The following is a 26,886-nucleotide window of genomic DNA, read 5'->3' on the forward strand; positions in this document are numbered from 1 at the left end:
TTGTAGGCAAGCAGTCCTCAGGCAAACTAATGGGAAAAAAGCTGTTTCAGCGTTCCCATTTAACGCAGTTTAGGCTGAACAAATAAATGTGCTACACGTGGAGACATTTGTCCATTGTGAAAAACACAACCACTGTTTTCTAAATCTTTGAAACAGGATTTTCCCGAATTTGCACCCTCTACTCAAAGAGCATAACATACTGTAGGTCACCTGCAGAAACTCAGTAGCTTGCTAAAGGAGGACTACAGTAGCCTACTGATGGTAAATTACTTTAATGTCACTCACATAATCCATTAAACTATGATGGTCTGATGGGGGTCCCTACAAGGTTGGAGAAAGGCTAACAGTAATGAGTTGTGCGGTTTCAGAAACAGACACACCAGCACAAGTGCGGTTTCAGACACACCAGCACAAGAGTACAGCTCTCCTGTGATCATCATTTACTCTGGCCTGCTCTGCAGATCCATTAATTAGGTCTGCTGAGCTCCTGTGTCACCTACCATCCCTCACAAGTGGCTGAGAGGGGATTAGCATGCTAGCGTATTAGCCTAATAAGCACCATATGTGGGATGTTTTTTGGCATTGAGAAGTAGCTTTATTTATATGTATTCCTTATTTTACCAGCTGAGTTGACTGATAATACTTTCATTTACAGCAACGACCTTGGGAAAGTTACAAAATATAGTGAAAATACATAGTTAACCTACGTATAAAATATATAAGCAAGCAAAAAACATAAATAAAACAAAAAGAAACAAGATCAAGTATAGAATCATCAGAAATAAACACATTCTTCCTTAAGGTCCTCACTAGGGATGCAAGGGTACAGTGGTCCCACGGTTCGGTAGGTATCACGGTTTGTGGGCCGCGGTAAAGGTACAGTTTCAGTATCTTTATATTTAAGAAAAAAATAAAAACACCACCCTTTAAACAATTAAGGCTTTATTTTGCCTATAGATAAATAAAACGTCCCATTCAGAAAAATGGCAGCATGACTGACTAGGCCTGGTTTCTGTCTCTACTGTATGAAATAAATCAAGGGTAGAAAAACATTAAAATCACAAGTGCTTCTTAGCTTTGACAACCTGTATCTCTTCATCTCCCAATCCAGTACATTGTGAGCTGTCACAGTGAGGTAGCTAAGAGTTGCTCTGGAGGTCCAACTACCAGTGGAGAGAGCTAGATAGTGTCTGTGTCAATTTGTTTTCAGTTTATCTCCGTGATGTTTCATAGAGTTTGGAAATTACTATGCTGCTTAAATGTGTGCGGGAGGGGACATTGTAACATGGTTAAATTTCTTTCATCAGGTGATGCGCTCCCGAGTCAGTAACCACTGCAAATCTTTGGCTATGAATACTCCCACTTCTTTCGTTATTTCTTTATGTTTTTCTGAATTTGTCGCAAATTGTTGTTGGAAGGCAGCAGCGAGAGATTGTTGTGTTTTCGCTAACGAGTGGACTCTCCTTGCTCCAGCTCCACCTGCAAGTGATACAGCCAGATGATGGCGACATAAATGACACATCACGTAGAAGTGTTTCCACTCGAGTAACCGACAGTGGCAAAGCAATGCTTGCAGAGTGTACTTTGTTTGTTTACGGTCTTCTTACCCTCGTCATCGTATTGAACGCTGAATCCAAAATGTTCCCACAAGGCGGATTTGAAAGAAAGGCGAAAGAGGTCAGTGCCTCCTCAAATTTGCTTCTCTCTGTCTTGCTATTGCTCGTTATTGTCATGTTGGAGCTGAAAGAATATTTGTTTTTAGTTTCCCCTCTCTTCATGGGGCCCCTTTAGGGAGGTTTCCTACTGAGATGTCATTGCAAATCGTCCATGGGTTGTTTAACACAAAAGGTAAGGGGAGTGGGGTTGCAGTCACTGCGGTTGCCACATTTTGAGACATTGCTGTGGAGTAAAGTTTGTCAGCCCTCAGGAGCCCCCTAACGGCCACAAGCGCGTCTGGATCTGTGGATCTAAATGTACAACGTGCCTGTAGCAAGTTTTGGAAATTGTAGGAAAATGAAATGTAATTCTGCTGTTCACATCTGCGTATCGAACTGTAGGGGGCGTACCGAAGGTTCAATAACATAGTGTGTACTGTTGCATCCTTAGTCCTTACACACCCATCTGAACTGCTTCAGTGTCACCTAAACCGTCCCACAAGCAAAGTGCAAAATAACTAAAGGCAGATCTATCGAACTGTTTCGAGATCAAAAGGGATCTCCAGAAGTAGCCATCCCAGAGACCGTGTCTAATAGACTGTAAACTCAGCAAAAAAATAAACATCCTCTCACTGTCAACTGTGTTGATTTTCAGCAAACTTAGCATGTTTGTATGAACATAAGATTCAACAACTGAGACATAAACTGAACAAGCTCCACAGATCTCTTTCCAGAGTACAGGCCTCGATGTAATGCTCTTTCCTTCAATGATAAACGCGAATCCGATCATCACCCCTGGTGAGACAAAACCGCTACTCGTCAGTGAAGAGCACTTTTAGCCAATTCTGTCTGGTCCAGCGATGGTGGGCTTGTACCTATGATGTTGGTGCCGGTGATGTCTGGTGAGGACCTGCCTTATAACAGGCCTACAAGCCCTCAGTCCAACCTCTCTGAGCCTATTGCGGACAGTCTGAGCACTGATGGAGGGATTGTGCGTTCCTGGTGTAACTCGGGCAGTTGTTGTTGCCATCCTGTACCTGTCCCGCAGGTGTGATGTTCAGATGTACCGATCCGGTGCAGGTGTTGTTACACATGGTCTGCTACTGCGAGGACGATCAGCTGTCCATCCTGTCTCCCTGTAGCACTGTCTTAGGCGTCTCACAGTACGGACATTGCAATTTATTGCGCTAGCCACATCTGCAGTCCTCATGAACAAGGACCCTGGCTATCTTTCTTTTGGTGTTTTTCAGAGTCAGTAGGCCTCTTTAGTGTCCTAAGTTTTCATAACTGTGACCTTAATTGCCTACTGTCTGTAAGCTGTTAGTGTCTTAATGACCGTTCCACAGCTGCATGTTCATGAATTGTTTGTGGTTCATTGAATAAGACTGGGAAACAGTGTTTAAATCCTTTACAATGAAGATCTGTGAAACAGTGTTTAAATCCTTTACAATGAAGATCTGGGAAGTAATTATCTTTGAACGACAGGGTCCTGAAAAAGGGACGTTTCTTTGTTTGCTGAGTTTAGCATGCTATTTGAGCTGGTCAGTATGTGTTGGTAAGAGAAGTTAGGTACGGTGGTAGTTTATGGAAGAGGACTTTATTAACAATTGATCTACGGTGTTTGCTGAAACTATAGCCCGTAATACATTTATTTAAAAACATTTAATTAACTATGCAAGTTCAAATTAACTATGCAAGAACAAATTCTTATTTACAATGACAGCCTCCCCCTGAAGACACTGTGCCAATTGTGCACCGCCCCAATCACGGCCAGATGTGATACAGCCTGGATTCGAACCAGGGACTGTAGCGACACCTCTTGTTATGAGATGCAGTGCCTTAGACCGCTGCGCCACTTGGGAGCCCCCCCAAAAAGCATAATGCACTTTGATAAACTGCATCCAGTGGCTTCAATACAGTGGCAGCTGCATTGACTATATACTGTATATATATTGATGATATCGCTATAATCGTAGACTAGAATGAATGTCGACTGAATTATTTATTTTCTGTTATTTAACAAAAGGCATGACCTATTCCTATAAAATATGCACATTTAATTTCTTAACTTCTAACCAAACTCAACATGCTTTTTGAAGGAAATCCTTAATCCAACTGCCTAGATATTTATAAGCGGGGACAAGGTCAATGAAGGCACCATCCTATGTATAAATAAATCAGATACATTTTTACATGATTTGGAAAATAACATATACTTGGTTTTACCTGCATTAACTACCAGTTTCAGTTTAACAAAGGCTTTTTGGAATACAATAAAGGAAGATTGAAGCTCCGAACTAGCCTGGTCAGACTGTTTTTATTTTAATTTTATTTTACAGATTAATAATATTGGTTTATGGGAATAGTCAAAAGAAACAGACATTGGAATTGATCCCCGTGGGACACTTTGTTTTGTCCAGAAAAATCAGGTTTTAATCCTTTTCAAACCAGCTACATGCAGGCTGGTTCAGGATGAAAGTCACTGAATAAGTAATGAGTGATCCACAGTGTCAAAGACAGGCCAAAAAAAAGAGCTCCACAGTATTCTTCCTATTCATATAATTAATTAAATTTAAAACTATAGAAGTAGCATAAATAGTGCTATGACCAGGTCTGAAAATCAACTGATGATCATTTAGAATACATTTCATAGTTAAAAAGCATCTAAGTTGAATATTTTGCAAAGTTTCTAAGATTTTAACGGGGCAATTTTAAATTAATTTAAATGAAATGATTAGTCACACAGGTCGCCATCTTCATGAAGTGGGAGTATATGGGCCAACATAATGTCACAAAGCATGAAGCCAGTTAACTTATTTCCGAGTTAGTCAGATATTAGTTTAGATAGACTTGAAATTGGCATGTGAGCTAACTAGCTAACAAGCTACCAGCTACAGTTGAAGTCAGAAGTTTACATACACTTATGTTGGAGTCATTAAACTCGTTTTTCAACCACTCCACAAACTTCTTGTTAAGAAACTATAGTTTTGGCAAGTCGGTTAGGAAATCTACTTTGTGCATGATAAGTAATTTTTCCAACAATTGTTTACAGACAGATTCATTCGCTGTATCACAATTCCCAGTGGGTCAGAGGTTTACGTACATTAAGTTGAAACAATACTGACTGAGGAAAGAACCTAAGAGAGTGTCAGATATAGGGGAGGTAATAAGTGAGGTAATTGAGTCCAGGTGTGCCTGATGACATGCAGGGGTGCGTAATGATGGATCCCAGGACCAGTGGTTAATATACCGGTGACGTCAAATGACGGAGGGGAGGAGTGGAAGTAGATGTGACAGTACCCCCCCCACCCCCTCCAAAAAAAACACCGGCCAGAGGGATGGCCGCGAAGGTGGAAATCACGGATGATGTTGGAATCCAGAATGTCCTCCACCAGAAACCAACACCGCTGCTCTAGGCCATACCCCTCCCAGCCCACCAGATACTGGAGCCGACCCCCACGACATACAGTGTCCAATAGAAATCTGACAGCATAGGCCGGACCCCTCCTGGAGGGGTGTTGTGGGGGAAAACATCAGGTGGGGGACCATGAACCACCGGCCTGAGAAGGGAGATATGAACGGCCCTACAAATGGGGGCTCAGCTTCTTGCAGGGCAGGCGAAGTGGGAGGTTCCTGGTAGAAAGCCAGACACGATCCCCAGGGTGGTACACGTGGGTCTCACTGCGGTGACAGTCTGCCTGCTCTTTTTGATGGTGGATGGCACACTGGAGTCTCACGTCAGCGTCGCTCCACACTTCTGCTCGCTCAACAGCAGGAGTTTCCGTCTGGCCTAGGGTCCACAGAGCCAGGGCCAGTTGAAAACACAGAACGCTGGAAGGGGGTCAATTCGTTGGAAGAGTGACGTAGCGAGTTCTGGGCGTACGTTCTCCATAAAGGCTCCCAATACCCGTGATGTGAATTGAGGGCCACAGTCGGAGACGATGTCCTCCGGAAGGCCATAATGCCGGAAGACCTGCTGGAATAGTGCCTCAGAACCTGTTGAGCAGTAGCGAGACCAGAAGTTGACGTAATGAGTGACATCCTGCGCCAAGATGGGCCACCAGTACTTCTCAGAGATGGATTGGGTAGTGTGAGAAATACCTGGATGTCCAGTGACGAAAGCTGTGTGTGCCCAGGTCAGCAGCTGATCCCTTATCCTCGTGGGAATGTAGATGCACTCAGGAGGACAGTTAGTGGGTGCGGGCTCCCTCTCCAGAGCCTGGCGAATGGCCACATCTACATCCCAGACCACAGGAGCTATGACTTGGGAGGATGAGAATATAGGTGCATTCTGGACAGGACCGTCTTCCGAATCGTAGAGACAGGACATTGGCATTGGCGTTTTTTGAACCTGGGCGATAGGTCAGCGTGAAGTCAAACCTTGTGAAGAGAAGGGCCAACCTTGCTTTGTGCAGATTCTGCCTCCTTGAGGTCCGCATGTATTCCAGGCTCCAATGGTCGGTGAGGAATGGTTCCTTGGTGCCCTCCAGCCAGTGTCTCCACTCCCCTAATGCCAACTTCACCTCCAGGAGCTCTCGATTGTCGACGTCATAATTCCTCTCTGTAGGGGCACGTTTCTTAGAGTAATATGCACATGGATACAATTTCTGTGGATTACCCTGCCGTTGAGACAGAACTGCCCCACACCCACCTCTGAAGTGTCCACCTCTAGCACAAAAGGAGATAATGGGATCTGGGTGTTTGAGCAATGGGGATGAGGGGAAACGTCCCTTGAGTAGAGAAAAGGCCGCATCAGCTGCTGGGCTCCACACCAACCTACAGGGACCACCCTTGAGGTGAGAGGGGTGGCGAATGAGCTGAAGTTCCTGATGAAAAGGCGGTAGAAATTGGCAAACGCCAAAAAACGTTGTAACTCCTTTATGGTGGTTGGTAATGCCCATGACCTGACCGCATCTACCTTCTTGGTCATCCATCCTCACTCCCTGTGGGCTGATTTGGTAGCCTAAGAAGGAGACCGCCTTCTGATGAAACTGGCACTTCTCAGTCTTGACAAACAGGTGGTTGGTTAGCCAGGAGGCATTCCAGGACTGCTCGAACATCTGTGATGTGGTCCTCCAGCGTAGCCGAGTAGACCAGAATGTTATCGATATACACGACCACCTGGCGTCCGAGCATGTCCCTGAACACCTCGTTAACAAATGCCTGGAACACTGACAGAGCATTGGCTAAACCAAATGGCATCACCAAGTACTCGTAGAGACCAGACATTGTGCTAAACGCAGTCTTCCATTCATCCCCCTCCCAGATGCGAATGAGATTGTATACACTCCGCAGGTCCAGTTTGGCAAAGAACTGGACTGCCACCACCAACGGGAGAGGGTAACGATACCTTGTGGTGATTTCATTGAGTCCTCTGTAATCTATACATGGACGTAACCCTCCATCCTTCTTGGCCACAAAGAAACCAGCAGGATAAGTGGCTGTGCGGATGAAACCTTGTTGGAGCACCTCTTGGATGTAATCCTTCATGGCCTGGGTCTCAGCCACCAACAGAGGGTAGATGGCACAGTCCCAGGGGCGATGAGGAGAAAGACAGGTGGCATGGGTCTTGGAGAATACCTCCAGCAGGTCCTGGTAAACTTCTGAGATGTTGAGCTGAAGGGCAACCATAAGGACTCTCAACCGACGTGGAACCACAGGGGATGGGGAAGCAGGTCCTCTGGCATTCAGGTGACTAGTCAGGTGACTAGTCCTGATGAATGGACTCCACGGTGAGGGTGAGTGATGTAATGGTTCCGGATCCTAATAGCTGACTATCTAGGGCTTGAACCAGGAAAGGAGAGGAGAGTGGGTATGAGATGTTAAGAGAGGAGGAAATGGTCTGGTCAATAAAGTTCCCCACGGCACCGGAATCCACTAACGCTGTAGACAGTACTTGAGAGACAGTCAACTAGTGTGATGGACACCTAAAAGTGTTTAGCGGAAAGTGATGAAGATGGAACTCACTCCTGCCCCAGGAGGTGGAAGATCACATGACCATCCCTCTCCTCTTGTGGATACCGGATTAGGAAGTGCCGGACACCGTTGGAGCCCTCCTTGACCACAATACAGACAGAGCCCCAGCTGTCTCCGTCTGCATTGCTCCGCCGTTGGAAGGTGTGTGACCCCTACCTTCAGGCTCTGATCCAGTGTTCACTGAGGGATGGAAAGAAGTGATGAGTACCGAATGAGGTTATCCAGATAGATTCCCATTGCAATGAGTGCGTCCAAGGAGAGGTTGTCGTCTTGACAGGCCAGTTCCTTCTGGCTCTCCTCGTGCAGACCTCTTCAGAATAACGTATGGGCAGTCTCATTCCATCCACTGGATGATGCTACTGTCCAAAAGGTGAGCGTGTGCTCGTCAGCCGTCTGGTCACCCTGCTGTAATTGAAGCAAGCGCTCAACCCCCTCTCTGCCCTCCTGGGTATGATCGAAGAGACACTTGAACAGAGCCATGAACCCCTCATATGAATCTAGCTCCTCTCCTCTCTTCCAAACGGCCGTGGCCCATTCCAACACCTTCCCAGTTAGCAGAGAAATATCCGTGGCAACCTTGAACCTCTCTGTGGTGGGGGCTCCCATGGGGTACAGTCATATTTATCCTGGGAGGGACAAACTGGCATCTCTGACCTGAGCGGGTTGCTGAACGGGCTGTTGTGCTGGCTCGCTGGGTCTACTGGCTGTAGAGTATCCTCCGCTAGTTGACCATAACACTGCCCGGGCATGTTCGAGAAGATGCACACTGCGAAGAGCCTCTTCTATAGCCATCTCCAGTTGTGCCAGCTGGTCATGGTGTTGACGTAGAAGGTATCCCTACGCATTGACCATGTGGGATATATTCTGTTTTCCTGCTTCTTCCATTGTTGGAGTCAGTATTCTGCAAAGTATACGCTGGGAGTCAGAAAGCAAGTGGTGAGTTTAATCATAAACAGAACATCGAACAATATAACAAACATGAGCCACATATAGCCACAAAACACAAACAATACTGACTGAGGAAATAACCTAAGGGAGTGCCAGATATAGGAGAGGTAATAATTGAGGTAATGGAGTCCAGGTGTGCCCGATGATTAATGCCAGGTGTGCGTGAAGATGGATCCCAGGACCGGTGGTTAGTATAACGCCAGAGGGGAGGAGCGGGTGTAGACGTGACATTGAGGGGGTCTGACACTGTCTATGCTATTGGATAGAGAGCAATCACCACAGTTGTTCACCCCATGTTAGTGGGTAAGTGGACATCGTCAAATCAAAACCCATCCTTCATTTACCTGTTGGTGTTCCAAACTCCGTTTGTAGTACTATTTGACATTAGAATAACTGTTTCTGACTCGTGTTGATGCCACATAGGTAGTTTTCAAAGGGATGAATAGATTTTTAAAGGAAGTCACTCTTTAAAAGTCTACAATTCATAAGTGTCTTAGAAATATAAAACATACAGTACCAGTCAAAAGTTTGGAAACACCTACTCATTCAAGGGTTTTTCTTTATTTTTGCTATAATCTCAATGCAGAAAATTTCAAGAACTTTTAAAGTTTCTTCAAGTGCAGTCGCAAAAACTATCAAACGCTATGATGAAACTGGCTCTCATGAGGACCGCCACAGGAAAGGAAGACCCAGAGTTACCTCTGCTGTAGAGGATACGTTCATTAGAGTTAACTGCACCTCAGATTACAGCCCAAATAAATTATTCACAGAGTTCAAGTAAAAGACATCTCAACTGTTCAGAGGAGACTGTGTAAATCAAGCCTTCATGGTCAAATTGCTGCAAAGAAACCCCTACTAAAGGACACCAATATGAAGAACAGACTTGCTTGGGCCAAGAAACACGAGCAAAGGACATTAGACCGGTGGAAATCTGTCCTTTGGTCTGATGAGTTAAATTATTTTATTATTGGTTCCAACCGCCGTGTCTTTGTGAGACGCAGAGTAGGTGAACGGATGATCTTTGCATGTGTGGTTCCCACCGTGAAGCATGGAGGAGGTGGTGTGATGGTGTGGGGGAGCTTTGCTGGTGACACTGTCTGTGATTTATTTAGAATTCAAGGCACACTTAACCAGCATGGCTTCCACAGCATTCTGTAGCAATACGCCATCCCATCTGGTGTGCGCTTAGTGGTACTATCATTTGTTTTTCAACAGGACAATGACCCAACACACCTTCAGGCTGTGTAAGGGCTATTTGACCAAGAAGGAGAGTGATGGAGTGCTGCATCAGATGACCTGGCCTCCACAATCACCCGACCTCAACCCTGGTTGAGAGAATGCCAAGAGTGTGCAAAGCTGTCATCAATGCAAATGGTGGCTACTTTGAAGAATCTAAAACATAACATATATTTTGATTTGTTTAACACTTTATTGGTTACTACATGATTCCATGTGTTATTTCATAATTTTGATATCTTCAATATTATTCTACAAGAAAATAGTACAAATAAATAAAAACCCCTTGAATGAATAGGTGTATCCAAACTTTTGACTGGTACTGTATTGCTAGGTCTTTAAAGAAAGTATAAAACCACTAAAGTGCTGTATTGCCACCCCAAACTTTATGCTTCGTACTTCCTGGTCACGTGGAGATCAAATCAAATGTATTGGTTACATACACGTGTTTAGCATATGTTATTGCAGGTGTAGCGAAATGCTTGTGCTTCTAGCTCCGACAGTGCATTAATATCTAACAGTTTCACAACATATACCTAAAATACACTTACATCTAAGTAAGGAATGGATTAAGAATATATGACTCACCACCTGGATTCAGTCTTATGTAGCAACATTTGAATTTCTTGTTTCTCTGTTTTTTTATATTGGATAAAAGTAGAGACTCAGAGCTACAAAATTGTATATCATCCGCTGCATTTGAGGAAACAATGGGAAAGAAATTATGCTTTGAAAGTTGATCATCTTGTAAATTCACTTTTGAGAAAACTGTCTTTCAATGTTTTGGAACTACTATTGGTGAGCACCTCTTTGTCTACACCCATTCAGCATTGTTCACACCCTCTTAAGCCTTAGCCCCACCCATCTCTTTAAGGGTTGATCCAACCGTTCTGTACTAACTTGTCAGCTACTTCCAGACATCTAAGACAGAGAGAATAAGTCGTGTTGTTCTGAAGGCTCTGACCTCACAACTACAGTCAAGCACCCAAGGTAACTGGCTAACATTGGCTAGCTACTTCCAGACACATAATGAGAGAACACCCCACTCTGACCATTTTACTCGCCCTAGCACAGCTGGATTAGTCTTTTTTCATGTTATACAGAGCGTTGGTGACTAACTGTGCAATTGGCAACAATTTAATTATGTTTTGTTGCCGATGTTTACTGACACCGGACATATTCAAGCGATCAAAAATGCATGTTATTCTGCGCTCTGGCACACTAAGGCGAGAGTATTTTGTTAAGATATGTAGCTAGATAGCTAGCTAGGTAAACAATAAATCCTAATGCATGCCAGCTAGCTAACAGTACACCTTAACTTGAAATAAAAATACTTTGTCAAAATTAGAGTGGAGTCTTTTGTTAAGACATGTAGCTAGCTAGCTAAATTTTTTTACCATAATCTCAACTCATGACGTTACTACCCTGCATCACTCTGAAGGTAGCTAACCAACCAGGTTCTATGGCTATAAGCAAATGTGTCTGAGATATGAAGAATAAGGTCATACACATAACGTTAGCTAGTGACCCAGCCAGCCAATGTTAGCTAGCTAACAGTACACTTGAAATGAAACCACTTTCTTTCAAAATTAGAAACATGTAAAATCTGAAAATCTTACCAGTATAGATCATGGTTGGGTGCGTCTCCTGTCTGATGCCATGCATGGTTGCCTTAGTTTGACGATGTAATCCAGACTGGTGTTTTCTCCATCTCCTTAGCTATCATTTTCGAATTCCACTAATTTCAAAACAAGGTCCTCCAGAAAGTGGAGAGCATACACACAACGTTAGCTAGCGAGCCAGCCAACGTTAGCTAGCTAACAGTACACTTGACACTAGGTTTATACAGTTACTACTCAGTATATATATATTTTTAAAGCCGCATTTGACATGATTACCTAAACATACTGACCAGTTCCAATAGACAGACGCGTGCTATATGGTAGAGCAATTCAAACTCAACTCTCGGCATGTCCAGCCCACTCATTATCTCAGCCAATCATGGCTAGTGGGAAGGTTGCTCACTTTTTCTGTGGCTAAACCAACTAGGCTTGTAATTTAACAATTCTATGAGTATTTACAGATGGCATACAAGTTTGATATTTAAACGTCTTACAAGTCCATGCTAGGTAAAGCTCCACCTTATCTCAGTTCACTGGTCATGATGGCAACACCCACCCAGAGCACGTGCTCCAGCAGGTGTAGCTCACTGATCATCTCTAAAACCACACCTCATTTGGCCACCTTCCAATCGTTGAAGTTGGAGACTTTTATCTCCCTCACCAACTTTAAACATCTGATATCTGAGCAGCTAACCGATCGCTGCAGCTGTACATAGTCCATCGGTAAATAGCCCACCCAATTTACCTACCTCATCATGAAGTCCTATGAGTGTCATCTGATGAAGATAATTCAAGGTTAGTGATTCATTTAATCTCTATTTGTGCTTTTTGTGCCTCCTCTCTTTGGCTGGGAAAATGGCAGTTTTTATTGTGGTTTGGTGGTCACCTAACATAATAGTTTGTGGTGCTTTCGCCGTTAAGCCTATTTGAAATCGGACACTGTGGTGGGATTAACAACAAGACTACCTTTAAAACGGTATAAGATACATGTATATTTGAGGTATTTTAATTTAGATTTTTGATGTTTTGAATTTGGCGCCCTGCACTTTCACTGGCTGTTGTCATATCGATCCCGTTAACAGGATTTCAGCCCTAAGACGTTTTAAGGCACATGAAAGTTCACATGTTTGAGAAGGCATTTCTGGCCAAAAACACATTTTGATACAACAAATATTTCTTAAGTTCAAACAGCTCTCCTGTGAAGTCGTGACTTGCGACATACGCCTAGTTTCCTGAATCGGGTCACATATATACATATATGTAAGAGCAGCATTGGACTAACATATAGTGGCTTAGTGTAGAATACAGTATATACATTTGAGATGGGTGTTGCAATATTTATAAACAATTAAAGTGATTAAGATACCATAGAATAGTATAGAGTACAGTTTATACAAGGAGAAGACTGATCAGAGATGCAGCCAAGAGGCCCATGATCACTCTGGATGAACTGCAGAGATCTACAGCTGAGGTGGGAGACTCTGTCCATAGGACAACAATCAGTCGTATATTGCACAAATCTGGCCTTTATGGAAGAGTGGCAAGAAGAAAGCCATTTCTTAAAGAGATCCATAAAAAGTGTTGTTTAAAGTTTGCCACGAGCCACCTGGGAGACACACCAAACATGTGGAAGAAGGTGCTCTGGTCAGATGAAACCAAAATTGAACTTTTTGGCAACAATGCAAAACGTTATGTTTGGCGTAAAAGCAACACAGCTCATCACCCTGAACACACCATCCCCACTGTCAAACATGGTGGTGGCAGCATCATGGTTTGGGCCTGCTTTTCTTCAGCAGGGACAGGGAAGATGGTTAAAGTTGATGGGAAGATGGATGGAGCCAAATACAGGACCATTCTGGAAGAAAACCTGATGGAGTCTGCAAAAGACCTGAGACTGGGACGGAGATTTGTCTTCCAACAAGACAATGATCCAAAACATAAAGCAAAATCTACAATGGAATGGTTCAAAAATAAACATATCCAGGTGTTAGAATGGCCAAGTCAAAGTCCAGACCTGAATCCAATCGAGAATCTGTGGAAAGAACTGAAAACTGCTGTTCACAAATGCTCTCCATCCAACCTCATTATGCTCGAGCTGTTTTGCAAGGAGGAATGGGAAAAAATTTCAGTCTCTCGATGTGCAAAACTGATAGAGACATACCCCAAGCGACTTACAGCTGTAATCGCAGCAAAAGGTGGCGCTACAAAGTATTAATTTAAGGGGGCTGAATAATTTTGCACGCCCAATTTTTCAGTTTTTGATTTGTTAAAAAAGTTTGAAATATCCAATAAATGTCGTTCCACTTCATGATTGTGTCCCACTTGTTGTTGATTCTTCACAAAAAAATACAGTTTTATATCTTTATGTTTGAAGCCTGAAATGTGGCAAAAGTTCGCAAAGTTCAAGGGGGCCGAATACTTTCGCAAGGCACTGTATGAGATGAGTAATGCAAGATACGGAAATATTATTAAAGTGGCTAGTGTTTCATTTCCTTAAAGTGGCCAGTAATTCCTAATCTATGTTTATAGGCAGCAGCCTATGATGTGCTGGAGATGGCTGTTTAACAGTCAGCGGTGTAGTATAGAATACAATACAGTATATACATATGAGATGAGTGATGAAATATGTAAACAATTTAAAAGTGACTAAGATACCGTAGAATAGTGTGGAGTGCAGTTTATACATATGAGATAAGTAACGCTAGATACGGAAACATTATTAAAGTGGCAAGTGATCCATCTCTAAAAGTGGCCAGTGATTCCTAATCAATAGGCAGCCGACTCTGATGTGTTAGTGATGGCTTTTTAGCAGTCTGATGGCCTTGAGATAGAAGCTGTCTCTCAGTTCCAGCTTTGATGCACCTGTTCTGACCTCACATTCTGGATGATAGCGGGGTGAACAGGCAGTGGCTTGGGTGGTTGATGTCCTTGGTGATATTTTTGGCCTTCCTATGGCATCGGGTGCTGTAGGTGTCCAGGAGGGTGGGAAGTTTTCCCCCGGTAATGCGTTGGGCAGACCGCACCACCCCCTGGAGAGCCCTGCGTTTGTGGGCGGTGCAGTTGCCGTACCAGGTGGTGATACAGCCTGACAGGATGCTCTCAATTGTGCATCTGTAAAAGTTTGTGGAGGGTTAAGACAAATTTATTTCGCCTCCTGTTGTGTCATCCAGCTGTTGCATCTTCTTCACCACACTGTCTGTGTGGGTGGACCATTTCAGTTTGTCTGTGATGTGTACGCCGACGAACTTGAAGCTTTTCACCTTCTCCACTGTGGTCCCGTCGATATGGATAGGGTGGTGCTCCTTCTGCTGTTTCCTGAAGTCCACGATCATCTCCTTAGTTTTGTTAACATTGAGTGAGAGGTTATTTTCCTGGCACCACACTCCTAGGGATACCATCTGGGCCGGCATCCTTGCGACGGTTAACACACTTAAAGGTATTAATCAAATGCGCTGTAGACCTTACAGTGAAATGCTTACTTATGAGCCCCTAACCTACAATGCAGTTTTAAAAAAGGATAAGAATAAGAGATAAGTAACAAGTAATTAAAGAGCAGTAGAAGGCTCTTGGACCTAGACTTGACGCTCCAGTACTGCTTGCCATGTGGTAGCAGAGAGAACAGTCTATGACTAGGGTGGCTGGAGTCTGACAGTTTTTAGGGCCTTCCTCTGACACTGCCTGGAATAGAGGACCTGGATGGCAGGAAGCTTGGCACCAGTGTTGTTTTGGGCCATTCTCACTATCCTCTGTAGTGTCTTGCGGTCAGAGGCTGAGCAGTTGCCATACCAGGCAGTGATGCAACCAGGCAGTGATGCTCTCGATGGTGCAGCTGTAGAACCTTTTGAGGATCTGAGGACCCATGCCAAATGTTTTAAGTCTCCTGAGGGGGAATAGGTTGTGTCATGCCCTCTTCATGACTGTCTTGGTGTGCTTGGACCATGTTACTTTGTTGGTGATGTGGACACCAAGGAACTTGAAGCTCTCAACCTGCTCCACTGCAGCCCCATCGATGAGAATGGGGGCGTGCTCAGTCATCTTTTTCTTGTAGTCTACAATCACCTCCTTTGTCTTGATCACATTGAGGGAGAGGTTCTTGTCCTGGCACCACACGGCCAGGTCTTTGACCTCTTCCCTATAGGCTGTCTCATCGTTTTTGGTGATCAGGCCTACCACTGTCATTGGCACATTTAATGATGGTGTTGGAGTCATGACTGGCTATGCAGTCATGAGGGAACAGGGAGTACAGGACGGGACTCAGCATGCACCCCTGAGGGGCCCTGTGTTGAGGATCAGCGTGTCGGATGTGTTGTTACCTACCCTTACCACCTGGGGGTGGCCCGTCAGGAAGTCCAGGATCCAGCCTGTTGGTCAGTGCATGCTCACAGTACACATCCTGGTAATCCGTCTGGCCCTGCGGCCTTGTGAATGTTGATCTGTTTAAAGGTCTTACTCACATCGGCTGCGGAGAGCGTGATCACACAGTCTTCCAGAACAGCTGGTGCTCTCATGCATGTTTCAGTGTTAATTGCTTCAAAGCGAGGATAGAGGTAGTTTAGCTCATCTTGTAGGCTCGTGTCACTGGGCAGCTCACTGCTGTGCTTCCCTTTGTAGTCTGTAATAGTTAACAAGCCCTGCCACATCCATTAAGCATCAGAGCCAGAGTAGTACGATTCGATCTTAGTCCTGTATTGATGATTTCTTATAAGCTTCCGTGTTAGTCCCACTCCTTGAAAGCAGCAGCTCTTGCCTTTAGCTTGGTGCAGATGCTGCCTGTAATCCATGGCTTCTGGTTGGGGTATGTACGTACAGTCACTGTGGGGATGACGTCATTGATGCACTTATTGATGAAGCCAATGACTGATGTGGTGTACTCCTCAAACATATTCCAGTCTGTGCTAGCAAAATAGTCCAGTAGCTTAGCATCTGCTTCATCTGACCACTTTTTTTATTGCTTTAGTCACTGGTGCTTCCTGCTTTATTTGAGCTTGAAGGGTTATGAAATTATGGTCAGATTTGCTAAATGGAGGAAGAGGGAGAGCTTTGTAAGCATCTCTGTGTGTGGAGTATAGGTGGTCCAGAGTTATTTTTCCTCTGGTTGCACATTTAACATGCTGATAGAAATTTGGTAAATGGATTTAAGATTTCCTGCATTAAAGTCCCCAGCTACTAGGAGCGCCGCCTCTGGGTGAGCGTTTTATTGTTTGCTTATGGCAGAAAACAGCTCATTCAATTGCTGTCATAGTTCCAGCCACTGACTGTGGTACTCACATCGGCCACAGAGAAGGAGAGCCCACAGTCCTTGATAGAGGGACGCGGCGGTCGCAATGCATTATCCTCAAAGCAAGCAAAGAAGGTGTTCAGCCTGTCCGGAAGCAAAACGTCGGTGACCGCAACGTGGCTGGTTTTCCTTTTATAACCCGTGATAGTCTGTAGACGCTGCTACATATGTCTCGTGTCTGAGCTGTTGAACTGGGACTCAACTTTGTCCCTATACTGACATTTAGCCTGCTTGATTGCTTTGTGGAGGGAATAATTAAATAGTTAAATGCAGTGGTTCGCTCTTTCAGTTTTGTGCGAATGCTCCCATCTATCCACGGTTTCAATAGTCACATTGGGTACAACTCATTCACCGTGTTGGTATATGCGTTGATATTATTTTCTGAAGCTACTCTGAACATATCCCAGTCCGCGTAATCAAAACATTCTTGAAGCGTGGATTCCGATTGGTCAGACCAGTGTTGAATACTCCTTACCACGGGTGCTTCCTAGTTGAGTTTCTGCCTATAGGAGGGGAGGAGCAAGATGGAATCATGGTCCAATTTGCCGAATGGAGGGCAGTGGAGGGCCTTATTTTAATTCTGGAAGGTAGTAAGTATAACGATGGTCGAGAGTTTTAGAAGCGTGAGTACAACAATATCTCATATCTAATAGTTCTTCCCGGCTGTATGTAATGACACAAAACAATTCCTGAGCTAATAACGTAAAACAATAGTACATAAACAAACAAAATACTGCAGAGTTTCCTAAGAGCTAGTCACGACTGCATCTTCATCTAGGAGTTACACTGAGAGAATCTCAATTGCATACTCCTTGCGGTAACCTCTGGCTCTCTCTTCCAACAGGTTTTGATAAGGCAGCTAGGAGAGAGGACACGATGAATCTGCAAATGAGATTCTCCCCCTATATCCCCTTAAGTCCTTGACGGATGCCCCTCTAGCTCACCAAATGTCACTGAAATTAAACGTGAACAAGCAATATTATTATTCAGAGAAATACAGCTTGACCTCCAGCCTCCGTTATTTGTTGAGCAGCCTTCAAATCCGCCAGCCTGGCACATGTCAGTTTGTTGCAGTGAGCCTCTGGTTGCATTATTGCCAGGCTGAAACCAGCCATTTATCCCAGGGAAATTTCACCTGCTTTGGCCCCTCACTCCCTCCCTTCTCAACCTCTCCCATTGTTACTCTTTTTAGAAAGAGCTGCCGGGAAACGCACGCACACACACACTCGCTTCCGCTCTCTTGAAGACACACAGACAGAACCCTAACAAGCAGCACAGATGTTTAGCCGTGCAGAAAGTGGTCCTAATGCCTGTATTCCTGAAGCACAGCACACAAATGTCCGCAGTCACAATGGTTACGCTTATAAAAGCAGCATCCAAAATATACTTTCAGATTATTTACAAATACATTTCCCTCTGATGTTCAGTCAGAATAACAATGTTTTCTGAGGTAATCTGACGTTGCTTCTGCACTGTCTGGTGTGTTTACAGGTAGTAGGCCACAACCCATGTGTTAAAGTAAGCTCTTTGTAGATTGATTTCCGATGTTTAAACCATTCAAAAAGATCAAAACCTTTCAAATTCAAACAATTTAGGTATTTTCAACAGTATCTCAACAAGTTCTTCACTCTTTGAAAAAAAGTGTTCCAGAAAGGTTCTTTGGCTGTCCCAGTAGGAGTACCCTTTTTGGTTCTAGGTAGAACCCTCTGTGGAAAGGGTTCTACCTGGAACCAAAAAAGGTTCTTCAAAGGGTTCTCCTATGGGGACAGCCGAAGAACCCTTTTAGGTTCTAGAAAGCAATTTTTTTTCTAAGTGTGTTGAAGAAAACCCCTGTACAAGAGCAGAGAGCACAAGCCTCATCAGGTTACTGGGGTTTTACTAGCCTCGGTTGGCTAACTTAATCCAGGACGTGATGGAGCTGACCTGGGAGGCCAAGTGTGACATCCATCGGTCTTGACAAACTACTGGCAAACACACAATTCCATCAGGGCCAACCCACAGGTCGTTTCATAGCAGAGATTTATATGGCTGTAAATAAGCTCATCTGCTGCATGAGTCACAAAGACAAACATCAGGGCATGGAAGATTAAGGCCTATAAAGCCTAACCTCCAGGGCTACAATTTAGAACAGGTTTACTATGACCTTCCACATAATGTTATGGAATAGGTCAAGTAGTTTAGACAGCACACTACAGCTCACTACCACTTTAACACTCCTTTCCCCCAGTTGCAAAGCCTGGTTGATAAGGAGACAGGTGCTTCCAATTAAGTATTTTTTCCTTTTTGTACATATTTATATTGCGTCACTATCTGAGCAAATAATAATCCGCTTGGACTGGCCGACCAAGAGGTCAAAAGAGACAGAGTTGGACCTGGACCATGGTAAGGTTGCTGTCTCTTTGGGCACATGTACATTCAACCCCTAGGTGCATACTAGGGAAACAACGGTACAGTGGGCCCACAGTTCGGTATGTAGCACGGTTTGTGGGCCACGGTAATGTTTATATTTAAGAAAAAAAGAAAAACACTTCACCCTTTAACCAATGAACTCTTTATTTTTCCTATAGACAAATCAAACTTGGCCTGGTTTCTGTCTCTACTGTATGAAATCAAGGGGAGAAAAACATTAAAATTAAAAAGTGCTTCTTAGATTTGACAACCTGTAGCTCTTCATATCCCAATCCAGTACATAGTGAACTGTCACAGTGAGGTGGCTTTGAGTTGCTCTGGAGGTCCAACTGTCAGTGGAGAGAACTAGATAGGGTGTCTGTGTCAATTAGTTTTTAATCATTTTTTAACCACCGAATAGGGCTGCAAATCTTTGGCTATGAATACTCCCACTGCTTTTGGTATTTCTTTATGTTTTTCTGAATTTGTCACAAATTGTTGTTGGAAGGCAGCAGTGAGAGATTGTTGTGTTTTCGCTAACGAGTGGACTCTCCTTGCTACAGCTCCACCTGCAAGGGATACGGCGTGGTGACGGCGATGTAAATTACAAGTTAGAAGTGTTTCCATTTGAGTAGCCAACAGTTGCAAAGCAATGCTTGCAGACTGTACTTTGATTGTTAATGGTCTTCTTACCCTCGTCATCATATTGAACGCTGAATCCAAAATATTCCCACACGGCGGACTTGAAAGACATCGGTACTTCTTCAAATTTGCTTCTCTTTATCTCGCTGGCGCCCGCCATTATCACGTTGGAGCTGAAAGAATATTCGTTTTTAGTTTCCCCTCTCTTCATGGGGCCCTTTTAGGGAGGTTTCCTACAGAGATGTCATTGCAAATCGTCCATTGATTGTTTAATGGGGAGGGGGTTGCGGTCACTGCGGTTGCCACATTTTGAGACATTGCTGTGGAGTAAAGTTTGTCAGTCCTCAGAAGCCTCCTAACGGCCACAGGCTGTGCGTCTGGTTCTGTGGATCTGAATGTATGACGTGCATGTAGTCTGCAACGCAATAAGCACGTTTGGAAATTATAGGAAAATGACAGACATACCGTAATTTTGTGGTTCACGTGTGCGTATTGAACCGTAGTGGGCATACAGAATGGTTCGATAACATACTGTGTACCGTTGCGTCCCTAGTGCAGACACTGAATTCTTACAAAGATGCACACCTTAAAATCAGGTTAAAAACCAGTTAACTAGGTCTAAGACCCCTAGGCATAGCGAGTGCAGCAGTATTAGCAGGTATTATTGGTTTTCGTTACACTATGACCTGCGACCTCAATATACTGTAGATGAGGCCTATTACAGTTCTGTAAGCCAGTAGTGGTCCCCGTCCTGGGGAGCAATTATAATTCTATAGCAATAAAACAAACATACCTGACACTATAAACAGTAAGAACTGGATTCGAGCACGTGTTAGTGCAAGGCTAGAACAAAACCCTGGACTCTAGCTCTCCAGGGCCATCCTAACAGGGATGGAGTCTGCTGACATATTCGGACAGGACTAGAGACGTTGGTTATGTAAATATCACCCCAGCGTGTGCGTGATTCCAGAGTACTGCCCCCTGTAATTCTATATTTTTTTTTAATTCGATTGACTCTTATGATGGAAGCCTGGAGATTTTTATTCTAGACATGAATATATTTCAATATTATGTTTAGGTGATACTAAGCTACACTGATAACTCGTGCTTGGCTGCCAAATTCATAGGTATTCCCCATAATAATTAAATTGAGGAAGTGTGATCATAATCATTATTTTATCAATTCACGGTACCCGTCCTTCCTAGTGAAAATGCCCTCCATCCTGCTTATGTGAGCTGCTGAACAGCGCACTTGAGATGCGTTTATGGATGAGAAAGTGAATTTGCCATTTCCACAAAGTTTTGGTAATGCCCTGCTTTGCGATCTACAGCCTACATCAACAGCCAGGTTTCATTAAATAGGCCTAGGGGCAATTTCATTTTTATTGCACATTTAATTAAATTGACGTATTTGGCGATGTTGAAGCTCAATTGGTTTATTCGGATCCCCTTAGTTTTTGCCGAAGCTGCAGCTATTCTTCCTGGGGTCTGCACAAAACCATAAAACACGACAAGTAACAAAAGCAATAATACACTGATAGACAAGAACAGTCACACAAATATAAAATACAATGATATACAAACAAAACTAAATAATAATGTGTGTTTAGATTGTGTGTTAGAATGTGTTTGTGTGTGTGTCATTTCACTGTCCCTATTTTGCCATAAAGGAAACGTTGCTGTTTGCTTGAGTAATTGGAGATGGAAGGAGTTCCATGGGATCATGGCTCGGTATAATACTGTGCATTTCCTTGAATTAATTTTGGAATTGGGGACTGTGAAGTGACCCCTGGTGACATGTCTTATGGGATAAGTATGGGTGTCTGAGCTGTATGTTATTCGATTATCCAGACAAACCTGGAATTTTCATCACAGTAATATTTCTCAGAAAAGCTAGGAGAAGCAGTTAACTACTCGTCAACCCTCAACCAGGAAAGACTGGCATGCATGTTGTTGATGTTAGTTCTGTATGTACAGTTAAGGGCAAGGCGTGCTGCTCTGTTTTGAGCCAGCTGCAGCTTTGTTAGGTCTTTCTTTGCTCCACTTGACCATATTACCAGACAGTAATCAAGATGGGACAAGACCAGAGCATGAACAACTAGTACAGTTGATTTTTGTGTAAAAAAACAAAAACATTACATATTTTTTATAACAGACATACCCCTGCCCATATTCACACACTCCTCCCCATCTTCACAACAACTTTGTCAATACGACTTGACCATGATAATTTGACCATCCAATGTTATACCTAAGAGTTTAGCTTCCTCAACTTGGTAAATGGTCACACCCTTTATACACAACTCCAGTTGAGGTTGATGTCTTCGAGCATGTTTTGAACCAAATACAATGCTTTTAGTTTAATATGTACAGTATTTAAGACCAGTTTATTAATAGCCCTTTTCTGCAGTCAATGACCAAAAGCGCTCTCTTTGTCCCCATGGGTGGAATGTAAATATTTTTCATCATTTCATTATTAATAAAGATTACAATTTGTATTAAATCCTGTGTTTCTATGTCAATGTTTTTTTTCTATATTTCAGTCTTCTGTGATGCATATAAAGTGTAATATTGGGATGCAAACAAAATAAATTATACATTTAAACTCGGTTTACATGGTTCAGGTGGCTTATTTTTTTCAACTCCATAACCCTATGTGTGAGGTGTATGCTTTGGTTTTAAAGTAGATTTGTTTAAGACATCCAAGAATCACTCTGTGTGACCATGATTTAGCCCACTGCAGTAAAAGGTTAATAACCTATTCTGATACAGACTGTAAGTCCTTATTTAGAATGTCAGTGAGCTCACTGGCTTGGGTGCTGACATGTAGAGTGTCGAATAATCTGCATACACAGTCATTCTAGCTTCGAGTAAGACCAGTGGCAAATCATTTGTAAAAATAGAGAAGAGTAATGGCCCAAGGCAACTGCCCTGACGGATACCACACTCTCTGGGATCTATTGGATAAATAACTCTCCATTCATGTGATGGCAGGTGATGTCATGCCATAGTAAGTGTTTCTTTTAACTAACAATTTATGATCAATAACATCAAAGGCTGCACTGAACTCTAACAGTAGAGCCCCAACTATCATCTTGTTATACATTTATTTTAACCAATCATCAGTCATCTGAGCTAGTGCAGTACAAGTTGAGTACCCTTCTATATACGCATGCTGAAAGTCAGTAGTTAACTTATCTGAGAAATAGCATTATATTTGGTCAAACACAATTCTCTCCATCAGTTTACTAAGAACAGGCAGCAAACTGATTGGGCAGCTGTTAGAGCCAGAAAAGGGTACTTTAGTATTTTAAAGTAGTGGAGTTACTTTAGGTTCCTTCCATGCCTGTGGAAAAACACTATTTTAGGCTTTGGTTAAAGATAGAGCAATTAGGGGTGACAATACAGTCTGCTACCATTCTCAATAGTTGTCATTTCACTTCTGAGTTTTTCTATTTTACTAGTCTGCAGCTTTTCGATTACCATCTTTCTCACTTTCTCCTCAGACTCCATCCAGGTCTCATGTGGAGACTCTGGTATGCCATCCACAATAATGTTAATCCTCCTGGATTGTCCCTCTAGATCAGGCCTGGGCAAAGGCCGGTGTAACCAATGTGAAATGGCTGGCTAGTTAGCGGTGGTGCGCGCTAATAGCGTTTCAAATCGGTAGCGTCGCTTGCTCTGAGACCTTGAAGTAGTAGTTCCCCTTGCTCTGCAAGGGCCACGGCTTTTGTGGAGCGATGGGTAACGATGCTTTGAGGCTGACTGTTGATGTGTGCAGAGGGTCCCTGGTTCGAGCCCGGGCAGGGGCGAGGGGACGGACTAAAGTTATACTGTTACATTGATGCTGTTGACCCGGATCACTGGTTGCTGCGTTAAAGGAGGAGTTCAAAAGGGGGGTGAGTGTAACCAATGTGAAATGGCTAGCTAGTTAGCGGTGGTGCGCGTTAATAGCGTTTAATTTGGTGACGTCACTCGTTTTGAGACCTTGAAGTAGTGGTTCCCCTTGCTCATCTTTTGTGGAGCGATGTGTAACGATGCTTTGAGGCTGACTGTTGATGTGTGCAGAGGGTCCCTGGTTCGAGCACAGGTTGGGGCGAGGAGAGTGATGGAAGCTAAACTGTTACACCGGCCGTTTGCGGCCTGCAACCTCATTTGCGGCCTGCGGAATCATGCTCAGATCAAAGATTTTGCGATAGTATAGTTTTGAAAAACATTTGTTATTCATATTAAAAGCCCAATGAATACTCGCCTTTGTGTAATGATTTAATAACTCCGACCGCTTGTGGGACATTTATTTTGAAGGCACGTGTAAATAACAACTGCACGAGGACAGACAGTGACTGACAGGCAGACACATATCACGCTTACAAATAGTAGCTAGTTAGAAATTGCGCAAAATTACTTTTTGTAAGATTTCAAAGAAAAGGAAAGTAGACAATGAATGTAGGGTGTTCCAGGAAGAGTGGACATTGAAATATTTCTTTATTGAGGTATCAGGGAAAGCTGTGTGCAAAGAGACCATCGCTGTCTTGAAAGACTACAACTTGTCCCAACACCTCCAGGCGAAGCATGCAGAGAAATATAGGAATGTGTCTTCTGAGCAGAGGGCAAGTGCATCGAAACAGTTCCTTTCTCAGTTGCAAAAGCAGCAAGTATTTTTCACAAAACTGCATTCAGCAAATGACAGAATTGCGAGAGCTAGCTATGTACTGTCCCACAAAATTGCTAAACATAGCAAGCCATAGCTGAGGGCGAACTCATTAAAGAATGTTTAATTGACTCTGCAGCAATACTTTGTCCAATACTTTGACTAAGTGAAGTTTAAATAAAGGTAATACAATACAAATCAGTTCTTTTTTTCTTGCAAGACGCACCTGTCCAACTCTGTAATGTCTCACAAAAGAAAGGGATGCCAATACGCACGGGACTAGTATTATCAGAGGACCTTGGAGTTTGCCGAAATACAGTAGGTTATTCTGGATGGAATTGTTACGCTCCAGCCATGTAAAAATGAATGACATGGCAGATTCGCACAGGACAAAAATGATAGATATGGTGTTTTGCCCTTGTTCACAAAATGACATTATACGACCTCCCCCAGTAAAACTAATCCCATCTGAATAGGCTGATCTCGGTTACTAGGTTAGTTTTAGCAACAGCGAAAATACACTTATACACATTAATACCAACGCCACTGATTGCCAGAAGATGTAGTAAGCAACACTGGCGAAATTAGGAATAAAACAGTGACTAAGTGAATCAAAACAGCTGCTATGGAGGTAACTGCACAAGCCTTATATACAGCCGTTCTTTTCAAAACTGGGCCTCTTGGATTTAATGGTACTGGTGCCTGAATGTGGGACGTTGCTGTTGCATGTTCTGTGCTCAATGCTCTGTGTGCTGACTGGAAGAGAGAGTGGGAACCCACAGGGGAACACTACAAATGATCTGTCAAGTGCAGAACAGACACACTTGCTGTCTCTCTCTCTCACACACACACACACTAACCTTCTCCCTTTCTCACACCCACTCACACAATTTGCCACCATCTCCTTCCACACACACTCACACAGAGATCATGACCCATCTATTTGACACATATGTTCGCCGTCACACAAATGTTCGCCGTCTTCCACTCTCTCTCACACTTAAACTCTCTCTTCTTCTCTTTAGACATCTTCCATGCTCTGCTCGATCATGGATGCTAAAGCCCAAAGAGGTAACTCAGGGCCAGACTGGCCATTTAGCTGCCCATGACCCGCAGTCCAGCCAAGTCACTGACCGGCTAGGCCCACTAACCTCTCACAGACATACAGTGCATTCTGAAAGTTTTCAGACCCCTTCACTTTATCCACATTGTTACTTTACAGCCTTTTTCTAAAATAAAAAAAAATGTTTCCTCATCAATCTACAAACTATACCCCATAATGATGAAGCTAAAACACGTTTTTAGCAATTTTAGCAAATGTATTAAAACATTTAAACAGATACCTTTTTTACATAAGTATTCAGACCCTTTGCTATGAGACTCGAAATTGAGCTCAGGTGAGTCCTGTTTCCATTGAACATCCTTGAGATGTTTCTACAACTTGATTGGAGTCCACCTGTGGTAAATTCAATTGATTGGACATGATTTGGAAAGGCACACATCTGTTGATATAAGGTCCCAGAGTTGTCAGTGCAAAAAGAGCAAAGCCATGAGGTCGAAGGAACTGTCCGTAGCGCTCCGAGATAGGATTGTGTCGAGGCACAGATCTGGGGAAGGGTACCAAAAAATGTCTGCAGCATTGAAGGTCCCCAAGAACACAGTGGCCTCCATCATTTTTAAATGGAAGAGCAATCGGGGGAGAACGGCCTTGGTCAGGGAGGGGACCAAGAACCCAATGGTCACTCTAAAAGAGCTCCAGAGTTCCTCTGTGGAGATGGGAGAACCTTCCAGAAGGACAACCATCTCTGCTGCACTCCACCAATAAGGCCTTTATGGTAGAGTGGCCAGACAGAAGCCACTCTTCAGTAAAAGGCACATGACAGCCAGCTTGGAGTTTGCCAAAAGGCACCTAAAGGACTCTCAGAACATGAGAAACAATATTCTCTGGTCTGATGAAAACAAGATTGAACTCTTTGGCCTGAATGCCAGGTGTCACGTCTGGAGAAAACAAGGCACCGCTCCTCACTTGGCCAATACAATCCCTACGGTGAAGAATGGTGGTGGCAGCATCATGCTGTGAGGATGTTTTTCAGTGGCATGGACTGGGAGACTAGTCAGGATCGAGGGGAAGATGAATGGAGCAAAGTACAGAGACATCCTTGATGAAAAACTGCTCCAGAGCGCTCAGGACCTCAGACTGGGTGGGAAGGTTCACCTTCCAACGGGACAACGACGCTAAGCACACAGCCCAAACAACGTAGGAGAGGCTTTGGGGCAAGTCGCAATGTCCTTGAGTGGCCCAGCCAGAGCCCGGACTTGAACCCGATCGAACATCTGTGGAAATACTTGAAAATAACTGTCCACCGATGCTCCCCATCCAACCTGACAGAGATTGAGAGGATCTTCAGAGAAGAATGGGAGAAACTTCCCAAATACAGGTGTGCCAAGCTTGTAGCGTCATACCCAAGAAGACTCAAGGATGTAATCACT

This window comes from Oncorhynchus kisutch, linkage group LG1 (assembly GCF_002021735.2).
Source record: "Oncorhynchus kisutch isolate 150728-3 linkage group LG1, Okis_V2, whole genome shotgun sequence".
In the NCBI taxonomy this organism is placed as follows: Eukaryota; Metazoa; Chordata; class Actinopteri; order Salmoniformes; family Salmonidae; genus Oncorhynchus; species Oncorhynchus kisutch.